This window comes from Acipenser ruthenus, chromosome 8 (assembly GCF_902713425.1).
Source record: "Acipenser ruthenus chromosome 8, fAciRut3.2 maternal haplotype, whole genome shotgun sequence".
NCBI classification, from domain to species: Eukaryota; Metazoa; Chordata; class Actinopteri; order Acipenseriformes; family Acipenseridae; genus Acipenser; species Acipenser ruthenus.
The window spans coordinates 46,736,697-46,746,476 of record NC_081196.1 but is presented as its reverse complement, the minus strand read 5'-3'; positions in this window follow the sequence as shown (position 1 = coordinate 46,746,476).

Here is a 9,780-nt window from a genome sequence, read left to right as displayed (position 1 = left end):
TGTGGAAGGATACGTAAAAAAAAGGAAAACCTAAATAAATTCAGTTAAAGTCAATAAAAATGATAGATAATTGTGCTGTAACATTGAAGTATATAAGCAATAAGACCCTCCACATCGGGCATTACCAGGCATTATACGACCGTTTGGTTGTAATAGTGCCTCATTACCCAAACGGTCGTATAATACCTGGTAATGCCCCCTGTGTCCAAGGGAGGCAATAAAGCTGACAGGCTGCAGTAGATATGAATTGAATTACAGGGACAACATGCTTTCAAGCAAGATGAGGAAGCCATCTCAATGCAAGTCAAAAAGCTCACAAAAATGATTGAATATTATTTTTGTAAATAAATAGTTCCTAGTGGATTTAGCATTACAACAAAACAGTGTAATATGTATTGTCTTCAATTTTAGTAAACTGCTGCGCCTGCAGTGGGCAATTTGATTTATATATATATATATATATATATATATATATATATATATATATATATATATATATATATATATATAAACTAAAAAGTCATCAAGAGTGCAAGTAAACTGCTTTATCTTCTAGTGTTTAATTTTCAATGATTCCTCTACCGCGTTTACCGAGTATGCACAGGACAATGTGTGTAATAGTAACTACTCCTCTTACAATATCAATAACAAATAATAATGCAAGAATGACACATTACTTAAGTATATTCCTTCATTTGAAGTAACTACAATGTTTCATATGCATGCCTTTATTAAATGGTTTTGTAATATAATAAGATAATGTTCTTAATGATGTCCTTTGCAAAACATTTATAGATGAATTATCAGTTGTTTATGCTGTACCCTTAACAAAAGTATTAATGTCAAATGAAGTTAGCGGTTCTGTTAAATTGATCGAAACTGCAGCTGATTTAAATTCAAATAGGTCAAGACTCACATGCACTGTTAAGTGTTTGATTTTAACAAATGGTCCTGTTAAGATCTTGACCCCCAATGGCGTGAAATTGATGAGGGAGTTATGATGTTTATGATGCTGTCAGGTTACTTAAAATCCATATTCACAAGTGGTTAGTTTCACATTACTATTGTGTACTCAATTTTATTATTTTGTAATAATATTATTTTCAATGGGTGGACAGTGATACTCAAAAGTATACAAGGCAATGCCTTCTATGTGGCCAGGGCATAATCCCAATCTTAAACCCCAGTGGAGGACAACTAATCCTACAGTGATCCCAATCTTAAACCCCAGTGGAGGACAACTAATCCTACAGTGAGAGAAGTGCTAACAAAGTGATGGCTTGATACATTTTAGCCTTCCCCTTTGCCCTTAACTCTTGCTCAAATTCAGCACTTGGGATTGACAATTAATATACTGATATACAACAGCTCCCCAGCCAGCTGTCTATTTTCATCACCTCTCCTCCCCTATCGCTTGGTGAGAAAGGAAAACAAGCCGACAACCGGCTCTACACCCCCACTTGGACAAGGAAATTAAAACATGTACGCCTTGGGAGAAGGAGAGGAAAGATAACAGAAGTTTTGTCTAGCCAGCTCGGCTGTATAGTCTTCTGTAACTTTTTTTCAGCCTACACAAGGACTCTAATAATACAGTGCCCTCTGAATTCATCCGTATTAAAATCAGCCTTCACACACACAATAATTCATTCTACAGTAATGGAGTGTCATTGCAATGCAGATAGCTCTCTGCATACCAGTCAGCACCTGAATAAAATAATTAAACTTTGTGAATAAACAATAATAATATTGTAACAAGACTGGACCATGCGTGGCATCAAGACTTCAAAATACAAAAGGAAAAGCAGTTTCTGAAATCCAGGAGGTAGTATTGAGAGTACTGTTGCGAAGCCTGATTCCTTCCTCTTTCCCAGCAGGATACATGGTGGAGATCTTGAAGACCTGGCCCAGGTATAAATCCTTGACTGATGTCACAGCCCAGCCACCAATGTCCCACATTCATAAACCACCACGATTGGGAGTGAAACATTAAAGACGTCACAGATATTCAGTCATATAAACCACAGATATTCAATTTAGCAAAGGCTAACAAACACCCCCATCTGCCCGCATATTCCTCTATGATCAGCCAGAAACTAATGCCCATATTACAGGGACCAGAAATTTTGCCGTGGCAACATTTTGATTGTAAGACAAGGGTGCAATATATTATAGCTTTGTTTGTTATATAATAATTCATTTTTTAATTGACATTTTTGCCAAAATGTAATAAATACATACATATTGGATGAATCACAGTTTCACAAAGAATGCAATTTGTCTTGTTGCGGTTTCCACTAATTAAATGCTACAACCTTGTTCCACAATATTCTACTATATGGTATTTACCTATTTGGGTAGATTAAATCAAAAACTATTTCAAGGCTATTCATTATTTTCCTGTTGTATTGCAAAATTCAATCATAATTCCAGACACAGTAGGTTGCCCTCTGAGCACACAAGGTGTTTGCAAAAGCACATACCATGCCACTTTAAAGTTTGATTGAATGGCACCATAGAACAGGGAACACAATACACACGTGCTGTATTTTGATTGATTCCAACCCTCTGCATTGCATGTGCAACTTATACCACTCAAGAAACTTCCGATTCATTTTAAGGTTAATTATCCCTTAGCTTTTGAGAGTTATCCTATCTGTTCTGTTCTGTAATGTTATTTGAATTATTTAGTTGTTATCCACCAGGTTTAAAATTACTTTTGACATAAGATATTGCTACAGGAAAGCCTAGACAAGCATTTTCCCTTCTTCTTTTTCAGTATCTGTATCTGTTTAATGGAAAGTGTTACTGTGAAGTTTTTTGGATTACCTCGGGTTTGCTGGTAGTTTGTGTTGATTTGATATACAGCCCCCTTCTTTCCTGTTCCTCTAGGTTCCTGGAGGCAGTTTTATTTCTCCCTGCTGGAAACTAAAGATTTATGAAGGTGAAACAGTATGCATGTATAAGGGTTTCCTTGTTATGTTTAGAAGTCTATGAAATGATGGCTTTTATATAAAAAGACATTGGATTATTTATCTTTTGAAGGTACATAATAATGGCTCAAGATAGATTTTTTTAAGTGCTAACAGAAACACCAGTTCAGGGCCATCCATGTATAATGTGAAGTCTTATTTCTTTAAATGTTATACTGCAATAATACAGTAAAGGTCTCTACAATATGGAACTGATGTTAAAGTACCCTCCCTTTGCATATAACCCTGCAAATATGACAGTACATATCATATGGTTTCTGAGATATGAAGCTTTGACACTTTGTCAGTGGCAACTTTGTAAAAGGACTGGAACGATAGGGTTAATTGTATGATACTCGATTAAACTTGACCGAAAGAAGCTGTGTACCAAGTACAAAGCCAATCTTGAAGTGTCAAGTCTGCATCATCCGGAAACCAAAAAGTCACATGACCCAAATATGGTGGCCATCTTTGGTCAAAGGTCAAAGTGAAGGGTGCTGTTAGATTTTGCCCAAGAAGGCTACTACTTTTAAATACCAGTTTAATACACTGGAAGGTAAAATGCCATCTGAGAGTTCCCTGGGTAATTTCTTCTCGATGCTAGCATGCAACTCCATGAATGTGCAAAAAAAAAAAAACATTAAGATTCATGATTTTCAATTTCAAATTATAATATTTGTGAAAAAGCGGAGCACAAACTAACAACTTTTGGAACCAGACTTGAGTTCACTGACCTGAACTATAAGCTAGCTTCTCAGGGGTTGAGAATGAGAAGGATTTAGGATGAAGGGAGGATGTGAAAAATGGAGGGTGAGGTTCAGAGATTACAATTAGTCAACTACCTAGGAGGCTTTCTCAGTAAGCAATATCCTGTCTGTCGTTAAAGACCTGAATTTAACGAGGACAATCTTCTTGCTTAGGATTTTTCCAGGCCTGTCCCACTCCATGCTGCAGTGCTCATGCTGGGCACTCTACACACAAACTACTATCAACATAACCTAATCAAAAGCCCCTTACAATTAATAAATCCTGTTCTAATTTTAAATGAAAACTCAAAAACATGTACTTAAATGACAGTGAAAGTGGTAGTTAGAGTGCATGTTTCACCTGCTGTATTTCACAACAAATCACAGAGAAGGCACATTCATGATATATAGAGTTTCTAATGTGCTTTATTCTTAATATTGGTACAGTTGCTGTTTTGGTGTAGTCGTAAATCTGAAAGTGCCAAATATACAAATTCACGTTTTATTTTATATTTGTACATTGAACTTGAGATAACATTTAATAGGTAATGCTTGTGTCTCGCATGCAACTTTTATAGGCTACTCCCACTTGATCAGTGCAGCCTAAGTTCAAAGCATCTAGCGGGTAAATACCGTCTTTCGTGGTTTGGTTATTTTTATCTTGCATGTTTTTTTTTCTATTCCTTTGGATTAAGAAGTCATCACCAGCACAGAACCTCAATCACCACGATGCCCTTGTATAGTATATCACATACTCAATATCTGCACCACTGCCCTTGATTAACCTCCCCAGCTCAGTCAGAGACGCGGGAAAAAAATGGACACACATTCCAGCCCATCGCCATTCCTCTTCCACCAAATCATAGCTTAACACACACTTTAACATACACTTTTTTCCCTGCAAATTTATGTTACCATCAGGGCAGAAAGTGCTATACTAAACCAGTTGCAAGGGCAATCGTTCATTCCAATCCCCGGGTCTCTGCACTGACCGATATACAAAGCAGCTTTAAACCAGTGGTTATGGACACAGTCGTAGGATGCACTTTTGCTGTCTTATTTGTCAGCATTTTTACTAAATACATTGTTAGCCTTCTTAAACTTTAGTACTGTAGTTTGTAATAGAAGTTCCTAATGTTCTCTTCATTGCATCACAAGGACAACTGACTGAATCAGACAATTGTAGGGGAATCGGGAGATGTGTGTGACTCTTGACTTCGATTTGTGTACCATCAAAAGTGGCACATAGGGAATCAGACACTGATGTGTTTGTTCCTAGTGCCTATTCAATGGCATGGTGCAGAAAGACTAATTTGATTTCCCATGGAAAAGAGATCACTTCATTGGTGCCCATGAACCGAAATTAGAGCGGTCGGGCACTATATAAGCATTTTCATAACAAATAGGTAAAGATTCTTAAGTTAATTCTTAAGTCAAGGTTCTGTATAGAAAAAAATACCGAAATGGTGTTCTGGCACGTTCCGGTTCAACTATACCAGTGTTTACAACTGTATGTGTTTAACATGTATGCTAACAATAAACCAGTATATAATAGTTAAAGGATTGCGAGTGGCTTTCAGCCTTGGTCCATTCACTTCTGCTCATCACCTCACTCAGACGCCCACTATCTTGCTGGAGAGACCAGTCAAAATGTTTACTCCAGGAAAACCTTGACAGGAGAGTGACCAATCTCTGAATCAGTAAGCTGTCATAATCAATTAAATAATGAATCAATGAATTCATGAAATAATGAGGCATGTTTTCAAACCTGTTTACTCATGTCTGTAATTTAATCCTGTATTAAAAAGTGTATTTTTCACTCTGAAGGCATGACAATAGAACAAGCTCACAGTGCAGCAGCTGAAAAGTAATACTTACTTTATTTGCAGCTGTGGCAAGAGGGGATCAGTGTAGATGACAGACTGTTTGCTATGCATGACATTGACTTTTGTCGGGGCTGTAGCATGTGCCATGTGGTTTTACATCACATCATCCATAACTATAAAACACTCACAGGTGGTATATTAATGTGATACTAAAATGTATACATTTTTATAACTTCTACTAGAAGTATTTCTCAATGTCTACACCACACGTGTGTGCAGAATGTTGCAGCATTTTTTGTAATCTGACATTTTACAAGGGAAAGAAGAGCACAGTAGAAAATATTCACCTAGGTCCATAAGGAAGACACATGTGTTTCTTGAGTTTTCTGTTCACTACTCTACACTTACAGTACAAGGACACTGATGGATTGCAGTAGATATATTTAGTTTTAGCTAGTAATGTAGCAACTATTCATTCATTCTACAGCTGTCCAGTTGATTTACAAAGGGGAAAACACACTCTGTAGAAGGAGCATTGAAAAATAGGTGATGAATTTTCAACTTGTCAGTGTCTTTGACTCTTTTTTATTGAATTCAAAAGATTTGTCATCTCCACTGACAAGTGTTGAAGACGCTGTGAAGTATTTTTCTTTTTCACAGTGGAACATGTTGTGTCCATATTTCACAACCCAGAGAGCCAGCAGCTCATTTTCATAATCATGACCTTTTCAAAGTTCAGATTAATCAAAAACAACCCGCTCACATAGCTGCATAGCTCCACACTCCTCTCTACAAATCCTTCCCATTTGAAAAATGGGTTGAACAGATGGAAAATTGTACAGAAACCTTGGTGTTTTTGACAAGTTTCTTATTATTACTAATATTATACAATTTGAATTTTCACTATAAACTACAGTTTTGCAGCAGAAAAGAAAACAAACTGCAGTTTCCAATTTCTCAAAAAATAAAAACTGTACTACGTGGGCCAGCGTGATTGGTTACCTCTAAAATAAATCAAGTTCTATGGAGGCTAGCCCTCCCGCTACAATATTACAATATTACAATATTGTAACACACTACAACATGCAGTGGAGTAGTACAGCAGTGTTGTTTATGCCTGCTAAGCAAACTGGGTGAAATGGATCTCTGTCTATGTGACAACTCTTGTGACATCAGTCTGTAGAGTTGCTCTTTTAGATGGCTGGTAACACACTTGTTTAGCAATCAGAGGGAGGCTAGTTTTAGGCCTGTTCCACCTGCTTGAAGAGCTAACTTCATTAAACAAGGGATCTAGGGGCACCCAAACCCATACATCTACAAAGTGCTGTTTTCCTATTAGCATGATTGTATTCATTTTCAGACGTCTGTGCAAGTGTGCACCAAGACGTGTTTACAGTCAAAGCATGGTTTCACAATCAATGTATAAAATTGGTCTTCATCAGTCATAGCAACGAGGTAAGGATGTCCTATGGGTATGAGTTTGAAATACAGGTAGCTGGTTTATGCCAGTAAAAGATCGTCATCTTGTGGACAAGTTCGTCTTAGAGAGTTTAAGTGTAAATCCCAGCCATAATGTACCTTTAAAATAAAATAGTGTGCACTGTATTTCTCTTTTGGGTTCATATATCTTTAGCTGAAAAATGTTTGTTTACTGTAGAATACATTATTTTTATCCCAAGTGTCATTTGTGCCATTTGTTTCTAAGTAGAATCTGTCATATCCAATCCTGTAAGATACGATACCCTTGATTAACCTATGGACCGCTGCTATGTGTCATTTACACATGTCACTACCAACTGAACTGAACACTACACATTTTATCATGGGTCTAAAACAGTAAATTTAGTGCTTAGGAGGACATAATGGATTCAGTTGCAGATTATCGGGACAGGAGCAAGGACTGCATGGAGGAAGAACCTCGGGATTAAAATAGGAGAGAAGTGCTTTGTGAAAAGAGGACACGATTTTCTCGCATGGAGGTGAGACCAAACCGATCGGCCTCCAAGGCTAGGAAGCAAGCGTTACTTCCAAAGAGTCAAGTCAGAATTGCTGGTCTCTGAGGCTGGGTAGAAGCTTTGCTCTCCAGAGGGGAAGACAGACACGGTTCAAAGCTGATAGAGTGGGCACAGAATTGGAAAGCGAAGAGAGAGTTAGGATAGATTTGGCCGGGGGTCCCCTCTGGCTTGTGGAGAACCTTCCTGGTGGTGGACGAGGCCAGCGTAGCTAGGCCTCTAAGGTTGGAAAGTGAGCTTCACTTGCCCCTAAAAGAGGACCCCTGACTCCCCACGACTGTGCCACCAATGCAAAGGAAAGAAATAGAAGCTGATTAACCTTTTGCGGTCCTATGTCAGACCTAGTCCGACATTGCAATTTTCCCTTTCCGGTCCAATGTCGAACCCTGTCCGACATCATCAAAAAGACGTAAAAAACAGCTCTCTAGTTGTTTATTCTCCGGATAAAGCAGAGAAAACTATTCAATGGCCGAGTGAGACCAATAGGAGCCAAGAGAAGCTGAAAAAAGGGCTGTATCTCATGAATACAGATAGCCCCGGCACCACATAGAGAACACGGACATAAACAAACAAGATAGATGTTATAGTAATAAAATAATGACTTGGATCGCATTATTGAGGAGTTTGGCGATAAAACGAGTGATCAGGAGATTATCGGTATGCACTACTATGAAGAGGTATGTGAAAAATACAGTGAACAAGGGGTGGGGCGGGGCTGGAGATGTATTACTGAGTGTCCTGTTGATATGCAGTGCCTTTTAAAACCTGTTTTACTGTGAAAAAAGGGTTGGAGACCCCTAATCTAGGGTGTGTCTGATTGTCAGCTCAGAACAGGTGTCCACTGGGTAAGATTCAATTTCAGTGTTTTGCTTATTTGAGCAAGACTCCCATATCCTACTATAGCACAATAACAGTGCATGACATTTCCTCAATTTGAGGAAAGCTCAAAGAATGAGACCTTTGTGGTTCCATTCACTTTGAGTGTAAAAAGGAAACATGTATGCCAAAATCAACAAGAGCTTTCTTGGAAGCAAACATGTGTTATAATGCGCCATTTTCTGCTTAATACATAAACAGGATCATAAAAATCTATAGCTATGCAAAGAGGAATGTAGAGGAATTGCTAATAATAAGAGGAATTGCTAATAATAATACACAGAAATAAAGTTAGAAAAGCCAACATTAAATTAGTCAGACAAAATTTGGGGAAATGTTGTAATATTTAACATTATAGACTGCCCAGGATCTTTCAGCCAATCAGAGTGTACATTTAGCTTTCTGTATTCCACGACACATCATGGAGAAACCGTGTTCATGACGTCAACCATGCCACTTTCAGTTTTTACTGTGCTGTATTCTCCATATCAGTGTCACAAGTGACGTTTTATAATTATTATTTATGCACTTGACGAACCTTACAAGGGCTGAATGGTATTCCACCCTGGATCTAGCCAGTGGATACTGGCAGGTGGAAGTAGACCCTCGTGGTCGGGAGAAGACAGCATTCGCTACGCCCCTCGGTTTGTACGTGTTAGAACGGATGCCATTCGGGCTGTGCAATGCGCCCGCCACATTTCAAAGGCTGATGCAACGCTGCCAAGGAGGTCAGGTAAATGGCTCTCTATTGATTTACCTAGATGATGTGATCATTTATTCTCTTACTTTCAAAGCTCACCTCCTTCACTTAGAACAGGCATTTCAGAATGTGGGATCACGGGTTGAAGTTACAACCCAAGAAGTGTAAGCTGTTCCAACGGGAAGTCCGTTACTTGGGGCACTTCAGTGTATAGAGTGTGAAGTAACATAATGGTTTAAAAATGTATTGTGTTTCATTTCTCGCACTGACTCATTTTAAAGTCACTAAAGTCTACAAAATAATTTGCAAAACAGTCTGACAATCCGCACATGCTGATCTCCTAGGCAACATTAAATGTATTCCATATGTCTTCTCTTTTTTTATTTTTACAGGTTTTAATTATTTAGTTGGGGACAATATTTACATCAGGATTATTACAAAACCATTTAAAATGTCATGACAAATGTTAACGGCCTGTAAGCAAAAAATGTGATATTCATGGCCATTAGCACTCTGGCACCACCTCTTATTATTATTATTTGTTTATTTAGCAGACGCCTTCTCACCTACATCTCACCTGAAAGACGGAGCACAAGGAGGTTAAGTGATTTGCTCAGGGTCACACAAGGAGTCAGTGGCTGAGGTGGGATT